Raw genomic sequence first — 10,008 nt, 5'->3', positions numbered from 1 at the left:
TCCACCCCTAAAATTGTGATTTCTAATCAAACAAACTGAATCAAACTTGTTACATGGAACTGGTTGATCATTAAAAACATAATTTTTTTTTTCAATTTTTCGTTATTAAATAAAGCTACAAAAAAGCTATTTAGACTAAATTTTCAGTTTTTGTTTTTTAAACAGACTTTCAATATTTCTTTACGAAATTAGGGGATTAAATATTAACTAGATTTTGAATAAAATCCACTTTTGCATTAGGAGGATAACATAAAAAAATGCTTTAATTTATTTCATAAATATCGAACGGTCGAAAATAATGCGACAAGGGGATTTATCTGAAGCAAAGTAATGGTATCCTGGAATCGGGCTAGCTCGGGTCCCATTTAAAGAAACCTGTAAATAAAAGGATTCAAGATGGTAACGATCTTTTTGGATAAATTGGAGCATGTTGTCATAAATCATTTCATCGGATTGTCTTGCAATACAAAAACACAATTATTTAACAAACTAATTCAATTTTTTAAATTTAGATTGCTGAATCAGATATGTACTCCATTAGATGAAAATTCACCACCATTAACATTTGATATAAAGGGTGTTTTTTAAAATTTGGCGTCGAAGTAGGCGTTGGAGAGTCGATTGAGATCGCACCACTCGTGTAAAAGCCTAAGATTGAAACAGCTGATCCGTGATCCGTAACCTGTATAGTGCGTTCACAATCGACACTTCAACGCCTACTTCGACGCCAAATTTAAAAAAACACCCGTTATAAATTAACAAATTCTGTTAGAGAAAACACTAAAACTGCTCCCGACATATGAATTAACAAATAATTACAAAAAAAAATCTATGCTTTATCATCATACAACTACGTTATACCAATTTTGGTTAATTTTTTTGGCAGTAGAAGTAAAACTTGCCGCTCCCGGGACACCAATCAACCCTTTCTTCAATTAGAAAACAACTTATTTTAAATGGCATTTCTTTTTTATTTATCCAATTTTATAAATATCTAACTCCAACACATAAAATATTTGATCAAAATTGACATTGAGAAAAATAAGATTCACCGAAATGACTGGCAAAATTTGTGTGAAAGAATACATATTTTACAACTAGACTTATCTGCTTGCATCATATCTTCATGTATCAAATAAGCCAATACTACGTAAATGTTCGTATCCTTATAATTGTGATGACAATTTCTTATTGTTACAGTTCTATTTTTATTGCTACTATTTGAATTATTTGTACGAGTACATATATAACTTTTCTGATGATATAATCTTTAACAGTCATACACGTTTTATTTACGCTTCACCAACAGTTAAAAATTTAATAGCATAAAACATTATTAATTTTTAACTTAATGTGATTTAATAATTTTATTACTTTCTCTGTAGTAATAGAAATTTCAAAAGGCAAAGTACTTAGTATGTATTTGTCTTTACTTTGACAATATGTTGTACCAAATTCCTTTCATTAAAAATTAAAATTTTCTCAAAAGAGTTATCTCTAAGAAACTTTTGTTCGTTTGTTGCCATGATTGCTTCATCATTCCGAAAATGGGTACCACGTGGCTGCTCTTTTAATTTCAGGTAAGTATAAACTGTAATCGCTGGAGGGTAGATTTAGTAAACCGAAGAGTTGGTGTAATATTTTGAATCCAGTATTATCGATAATCACCATCCTGTGAGCTAGAACGTTGTACTCATTAACAGCACAATACATCCCTTTATAAATGTTTTCTTTCTTACTATAATTTTTACTGCTGTACTGAAAGCGTGCAATTTTCAAAGAGATATTGAAACCTTATGACACCCTTTTATTTCTTGTGGTTAACGCATCAGTCCTAAAAATGAAACAATTACCCCGCAAATACAACACACGGTAACTCAAGTATCCTTCTGACACAATTTTAAAATCCCTGACGCAAATAAGATTAACAGTAGTTTTACTGCAGTCAAAATAAGGAAAATCCGGGGGCAGTGTGTTAAAATTTTCAGGAAGTGATGTTGGTGGTTGTTGCCAACGACAATGGGGTCATTTTTTTGACAGATGCTTCATTGTGATTTTTCATTGCGGACGATGTCATCCATTGCGCTAAATCCCGAAATTATTCTAGCGTCGAGTCTTTTCTGGAAAATTCGTGAGATATGCAAAACGGGCCATCGTAAGCCACCTCGGGCGCCCTCGGAATTAGCATCCCCGAAAAGACAAAACCTCATCGTCTCCGGAAAAATGGCAGTCCGGGCGTACCCCCGACGAACAATCGCAGAAATCAAAAAGACGACAGTCGCGAGTCTAGGCCCACTATGTAAATGCAACAATACCACCGACGGGGTTGGTGCGGTCGATACGGATACGCTACGAGCGGTGCCGCAAGCAAGTAGTGTCGACCGTCGTCATTCGTTTCTTGGCTCCGGAGGCGAGAGCATCGCGAGCGATCACCGGCGCGGAACATCCGTCTGTCGGCACCGACGTCGACGAGTGCGCTACGCAAAGCTCGGAAGTTTTCAGGTTTTTCAGTGCGTGACGTTCGAGTGGCAACCCTCGAGGGGTGCGTTTCTGTGGGTTGTGCTGCGGCGGGACCGAGGTCGTCTTGCCCATGTGAGCACTTTTCTCTTTTATGCTAGAGTTACGCTGCTCCGAAAATTTTCCCGGAAGGGAAACGGCGCGCGGTTGTTTTTCCGCAAAAACTCAAGGTCGCCCGTTTCCTCCGGACTTTCGCGGAGCTTAATTCGCCGCGTCTTCCCAAAATTTCTCGACGCAACAACGAGAATTTATTTTTTTATTGGAAGAAACACTCGTTTAAAAATTGGACCAACGTAAATAATTGTTATCTCGTTTTAATAAGTTGCTCAAATTTTGCTCTTAGTCATCTGTTTGTGAAGAATTTCTTTATTTGTTGTTTTTATTTATATCAAAAATCGTAGATTTCTTGCATCATAAATTGGCAAAAACATTTTATTTGCCAGGCACTGTTCAAATGTTAAAATGCTATTGTAAACAAATTACCGACTTACCTGAAAGTGGATTCCGTAAGTGTCGTTATCGTATCGATTGGTCTAAACAAAGATCGACTAATTTAAATGTAAATATTGAGTGTGCGTGAAGGCACTTTCGCCGCGACCTTTAACCCTCACATTCAGGATTAAAAAAAAATAAAAATAAATTGTAGTACAGGTAGAACCAATTAACAAACTGTCACAGACATCACAAAAATAGAACTTTGGTCTGGTACCCTGTCATTTTATATCATTTGTCAATCTAATAACAGTTTTCCTGTGAATTTCTCCAAAGCTTAATTAGGCAAATTTTTCAGACATTTTTCAACTTTACACACTTTTTTATGAGTTTCGAAAATTATCTGCAAAATGTACCATGCAAGAAGACCAAAACTACATATAAGTATATTACTAATTTAGTGGGCGTATTTTTAATTTAATTAATCAGTTAATTAAGTTAATTATGTGATTTTACCCTCATTTATTATTAGTTATGTATTTTCTTATTACATATATTTAAATACATATTACATTCTGTACAGTAGTTTTACATCAGAAATCAGTAATTGTGAGGTATTAATGAAAACATTTAAAATGTCATTGCATCACACATTTTTTATTTATCTGTTTAAAAGTAAATCATCGTCATTGTATCACCTACAACTGAAATAAAATAAATATGACTTTGACTGATTAAAATTCTCTAACTGGCCTAAGAATTAGAAAAATTAAAAATATGCGGCAGAAAAGATTCAAACTCAAATGTGTTGAGGAATTAAAATGGAGTTAGTTTTGTAATTGTACATTAATTATATCTAGTGATTTTTGTGTCGTTTGTCAAACTAATGACTGGACTTAATGGTCGGAATGAATTGTAATTGGAATAAATTTTATTTGTTCTTTATCGACAGCAAATTACAAATCAATAAGTTTTGTTTGAAACATGATTAATAAATTGTCACATAAAAATTGAGTGTGCTAAATTAGCTTTTGCAAATTGGACAACGTGTGACGTTTGACGACAACTTTATCTCGTTTGTGAGTTTAACGCAGTTATTTTATTTCATAACGGTTGGTATCGGTAGAAATAATTTTTACAGTTTATTCAGTGTAGTAGATCTGAATCATCAAATTCAAGGTCGCCAAAAATTTAATGATTGTATTTTACCGTTTATTTAACGCATAATTGAAGTTTTGCCCAGAGTGTACTCACGATTTAGTGACAAAAATGTCATGTGTGTCAAAATGTGATAAATTGAAATATAGGTTAAACCTTTAAAAAAATGTTAATTTCGATTAACGTTTCGTTTTACGTAGATGTTTGTTTAATTAATTCCTTATTGATTGAAATCTATTACAAGCAGTTAATTAGTATCTACGTTTTGTTTAATTTTGACAGTTGTAATGTTAATTATGTATCTTACTCCAGGATTACCAACTTGAAAGTGTAATACTATATAATAAAAAAAGTGGGTTCACGAAAAATTACTACTCTACTACTGAATAAAATTGGGTCAAACCTGCTAATAGTATTTTAGACGCAAGAGTGGTACAATTAGGAATTAATTTCCATTTTCTCAATCTATAAAGTACGAGTATGTATCTAATAATCCAAGAGTTAGCAACGTACGGCCGCGATCAATAAATTTTGGACAGTGGTGTCATCGTGCTGTCATATAATCTAAAACGACCTTTATGTATTAATAACCTTAATTTTGATTGTTGTGTCAATTTTGAAAATGTGAATGTCACATTTACCGACAAAACATTCAAGACAAATGGAATAGAACGAGGTTTTAATTAATAAAAAATATAAAATTAAGAAATATGTAAAAACTATAAACGTAATATTTTGTCATCGCTCATATTGATAAATTGTAGATCAATTTGACAACAATTTCATCATTTGTGTGTGACAATTTCAATAAAGCATGATTTAGAGTAATTTTTTTAATGTGACAGAAGAATGATGTCCAGAATTTAATGATCGCAATGGTACGTGGTTCAATATATTTCCTGTATCATTATTTATTATCATTGTAAAGTACTATGCCAGAATTAGAGTAGGCTGTGATTTTATTATCAAGTTGGCAACATGCAATTTTTAAAGACAGCACAGCAGTGACATTTGACAGCACAGTACACGTGTTTATTCTGATCGTGACATAAAACTATTGATAACTGTCAGTGCTAAAAAGTCTACCAACCGTTAATAGACAAAATACATATATAAATTACAGCCTACTCTAATTCAGAATTTATTTGAAGGCACGGTACTTTACTGAATGGAGAGTCTAGCAACTTGTAGCGCTAGCATATTTGTGGCTGCGTTCAGTAGTTGTGAGAGGTTGAAGTGAAAAAAATACTAGTGAAATTGCTATTAAGACTGATTATTAATTTTTAAATAGTTAAGGATGTTTTATAACATAAAATAAAGACAGACAAATTGGTAGTGTCTAAGGTGATGCCAAACATTAGACTTTACGCTAATAAAGTGAGCCCAAAAAAGTTTGGAATAATAATATTTTTTTCCCGTTGAGCTTTTCGAAAAGTTTCGGTAAGTTTCGTTTTTTTGCAGATTTGGATAGATTTTTAAATCCGCAATCAAATTGTGCTTACATTTATATTCTATGTATGATCTTTGGACTGATAGTTCCCGAGGCATTGGTTTTTAAAGGTGAAAAATATTGTGGAAGTGAATTTTAAATTGAAATTTCCACAAAAAATGTATATGTACACCATACTACATACATATACAGAGGGTATTTCACGAGTGATAATGAGCCCGACGGAATTGAAAATGCAACCCACAATACGAGTACATTGGCACAGTTAACATGGATATTTGTTTTTTTTTAATTTAAAAAACATAAAACATAGTTAGCCGTGCAGTTTTGTAAATTTTGACATTAACGTCATTCGCTTGGTTAAATGAAATTGTGAAAAAACGAAGAGTTTTTGTGAAAACGTTTATTGTCTGCATAAACGCTGCAACGGCACAAGCATTTTTATTACATTCGCCATAAATCAGGAATTTGTTTGTTTTCCCATCGTTCGAATACATTTTAATCGTCGTATTTTAATTTTTTCGTAAATGAAAATTGTGACAAATAAAATTATTGGAAGCAAATCCATCATGGATCCATAATTTTATTTTAAAACAATACGACATTTAAAATAGCCACGTCAACTTTGAAAATGTATTGTGGGTTGCATTTTCAATTCCGTATGTCTCATTATCACTCCTGTATTATCCTGTATTATCCTGTATAGTATGTAATTTACATTTGCTCATTATTTATTTATTTTAACACCAATCAATAGTTTTTAAATTTTAACAGATTTGATGTCCACAGTTGGAGCGCAGTTCAGCGCACCTTACATGTGTGATGACTGATGACTAGTCTACTTGTCAAAAAAAAAAAAAACGTTAATACTGATTGACATTACATTTTACATAAGTTCAAAACTGCACAAATCTCTGTTTGGCTGTTTTACGTCGCTGTTTGGCCAACCGAGAACCTAGAATCCAAGCTTTAATTAAAAAAACCCCAAAGTCAAGGATTTTGCTACTATGTATGTACATTTTATGTAGGATGCCCAGTTTAAATTTCACAAACTGAAATCGATTTGTAATTAATGAGCAAATAGTGCTTTAGTGTATTTCATCTGACGTTTTTAACTCTCAACCGGTTTACTTTTCATCATTTATTAAGTGTAGGAAGTAAAGTGATGCTCCAGTTGTAAGCCATCTCGAACATGACAACACGAATAGGTTGTCGATGATATATAGCGTAGCTTAAAGTGGAATATGTATTTTGAAACAATTTCATAAAACACGGAAATGTATTACTACGGTCAAATTTTTTTTATTAAACGAGAAAAATACTATAAAACTTGTTAAAACTCATTTCTGTGATTTAGGTTAGGTTCAGTTTTGACATAACACTGACAGCACCCTGGAGCGCTTTGCGGTCAGTGTGGAACCACACATTCGTGAAATTAAAAAATTGAAAAACCTAAATCATTGTTATACTTTTATATCCTTACTTGAAATACGTGTTGCAGCCTCGTTACGTAATGACTTAAGCGTAACGTAAGACATTTGTTATCTAAATTTATCGCACAAATATGTTAAACTTTTCTATTTTGGGCTTTCGTAAAAGGAGTCGCGAGATTTTTTTCACGACCTTGTCCGATAAAACTTATCGTGTCGAGATTTGTAACCGAATATTAATTTGGGAAAGTATTTATTACGTTACTTTAACTACACGGTCGCTATCATAAATATTTAACGTAGCGTCTATTTCGAACAGTGTTGTCACACTAACAACTGTTTAATTTCGTTATTCTTCCGTGAAATTTCCTTGTTGGGTATATCTCGTTCGTTAAGTGTAAATCTGCTGCTGTTGCTCCTAGCACTCTTGCGCCATTTAATTTTATAATACCCGTAAAGATCGGAAAGTTTCCATATAAAGTTATCAAGTTTCCTTTTGCTGATCGTACACTAAATAACAAAAGGAGTGATACATTTGACAGTTTGAAAAGAGCTAATAAAATATTGGCACGGCACGAATTGGGCGATAGTGTCTATAAAGAAGAAGAGTCCTTGATCTGTCTGCGCTTCGATTAATATCCTTCCTTTACGTTGTACGGAGTACCACTGTCGGGAGGGACTTATTTACAACTTGCCTGTGAGCCATTGTTCTTCATGATTAGCGAACGGATTTATTAAGCGCAATAACTAGCATCCAGTTAAACTCGACTTCTCCGCTTCCAGTTATTGGTTCCTGTTCAAACTTAATCCATATATTTGTCCCGCGTACTTGTGGTATTTCGCATATGTCTTAAATACAAATTTGATTTGATGTGTACAAACTTTAAAACTAATTATTGGAATAAGTTTAGATAACCTTCAGTCGTGTGAAATAGTGTTAACTGAAATTTAATCGATTGTCTGAGTTATGTGGATGCGAGTAAAGCCTGATTTATAGATCGACGCAGCGGATGTGGAAGCGTACAGTAAGCGTTGACGTAAGCGGAAGAAATGTAAATCTATCGATGGAGCTGATGCTAATCTGCCACGTTTGCACGTTCGTAGATTGGAAAAGATAACATTTTTAACAAATCTAGTTTAGTCTAATCGAGATTATTTTGTTAAACTACGCAGGTTCTTCGCCGTCACGTTTTGATCGGTTGCGGTTAAAAATCCGCAAGAGATATGACTGAACCAATTTGTGTTCCGTTCCGCTTCCGCTAGAGCTTTATGTCAGCTTATAAATGCCTGCATAGGTCCATGTTATCTGCTTATAAACATGGCGCTTCCGTTTGCTTTTAATTCTACGGTAAGGATGTTGACTTGTGACATTTGTACGGAATTTTTATTTGCAAAAGTATTAAATGTAATCGGTTTAGCAGAAAAAATGTTTTGGCGTTCGTGCTTTTAATGTGTTGAGAAATAAAAGGACCATTGTGATGAAGCAATATTTAAAAAATACGAGTATGTATTTTACATCTACATATTATTTTTTCGATTTTTTTTTTTTATTGACTAATAGGTAAATAATCATAATCATAATAGGAAAAATACAACCTATCGGGTTGGCAGCTCTGTATGTCAAAAAGTTTGACATTTGTTGTTTTATAAAAATCTGCAAAAGTGCAAAATAAAATTTTTGGTCAGCCGAAAACTCTAATACAAATGTACGGTAGGTAGGTATTTTACAGCGCTCCAACTAATCAGGAACTCGGCTTTGCCTCGTGCCTGAAATCTAGTTTTTACACTGTAAAATACCCCTCCCGTACTCTAATGTAAATATGTAACTATTATTAGAACTATTTAACTGATTGTTTTTCATCTATGAAACGTTTTTTTTTTAATTTTTATTCCATTCACAACGTTTACTCCTGAATTTTATTGAAATTAAACACAGGTTCTAACATTTATATTAGTAGTCGTCTCATGTTGTAACCACCTTAATTAGCGTTAATTATGATTTAGGTGCAATTAAGCAATATCTTTGATAACAGATTAATAGACAAACATTGTATTCAATAAATTTTTGACACCCAGCTCCTAATCTGAAAGTTAAACACTTTTCAACACCGTAAGTGCAATACTATCTAATGTATCATAAAAGTAATGTTTTATTGCTTTTTAGTACCGTAAGTGCGTTAACAAGCTACCCGTAGTAGTCAGTCGTCTTTCACGAATTCTGTATTTTAAGGCAAAGGATCTTTGTAAGAGAGAAGACCATTCCATTTAATGTATCTCTTTTCCAAGAAGAAAGGATCTCTTAATTATTTTAAATTTAATAGCGAGCCTCTTAAGTGTTGAAAATAATTTAGGAGAGACTTTAACGTTGGAGGAGAACCGCACTAAATTGAATTTGTGTAAAAAATTATTTTTATAGTTGTACCGCCGTCAACGTCGCCTTTTCAAGCGGTTTTACTAATTAAAATTAAACACATTTTAAAATTCAGAACGTCTACAAATTAGGTCATGTTGCAATTTCCGTTTTAATTTTGATCGAAACGGGAATTGAAATTTATTAAATAGCGTAAAGTTCGTTGACAGTTTGTTGATGTACACAGAATACATTTAATCCTTCGTGTGCACTTGTTCAACTAGTCAATCTTGTTTCATGTTAATTCACGCCTAGTTATTATTGCCAATTAAAACACCTACACACCATATTTATTAATTCATCGATCAATCCTTACATAAACGTAACACTCTATTAGGGGAATTTATAGAGAAAATTGAGCTTATGAATAATAAATGTTCTCCTTTGAGAAAACGCGTCGGGTTCTGTATTCATTTTTCCGCGGAAAATCATTCTGGAGAACGATACTTCATAAAAACAGGTAGGAGCCGTGTTGGGCACGAAAAGTATGCAGCCGTGATGGCTAAAATTCGGGCGAACTCAAATTTACAACATGAAAACATATTTTTCTTTAAATTCTTAACAGTTGGAACTTTTATTAGAGCCGTGACAGGGGGACCGCGATATAAAAT

At 33.2% G+C, this 10,008-nt stretch overlaps 1 protein-coding gene across 4 annotated transcripts in view; it reads left to right on the top strand.

Moving 5' to 3' along the window:
* The first annotated feature begins 2,338 nt into the window (after window positions 1–2,338).
* Window positions 2,339–10,008, top strand: part of nolo (no long nerve cord) — a 233,565-nt gene continuing 225,895 nt past the window's right edge. For 2 of the 4 annotated variants that reach the window (XM_069039745.1, XM_069039741.1), the window contains exon 1: window positions 2,340–2,592. The gene's annotated coding sequence lies outside the window, so the exon portion shown is untranslated. Of the gene's footprint in view, window positions 2,593–10,008 lie in introns of all 4 variants that reach the window. The other 2 variants (XM_069039742.1, XM_069039743.1) reach the window with 2 other exon arrangements.

This window comes from Tenebrio molitor, chromosome 2 (genome assembly GCF_963966145.1).
Source record: "Tenebrio molitor chromosome 2, icTenMoli1.1, whole genome shotgun sequence".
In the NCBI taxonomy this organism is placed as follows: domain Eukaryota; kingdom Metazoa; phylum Arthropoda; class Insecta; order Coleoptera; family Tenebrionidae; genus Tenebrio; species Tenebrio molitor.
Note: the sequence above shows the minus strand (reverse complement) of the source record. Positions and strands in the feature narration are given on the sequence as shown.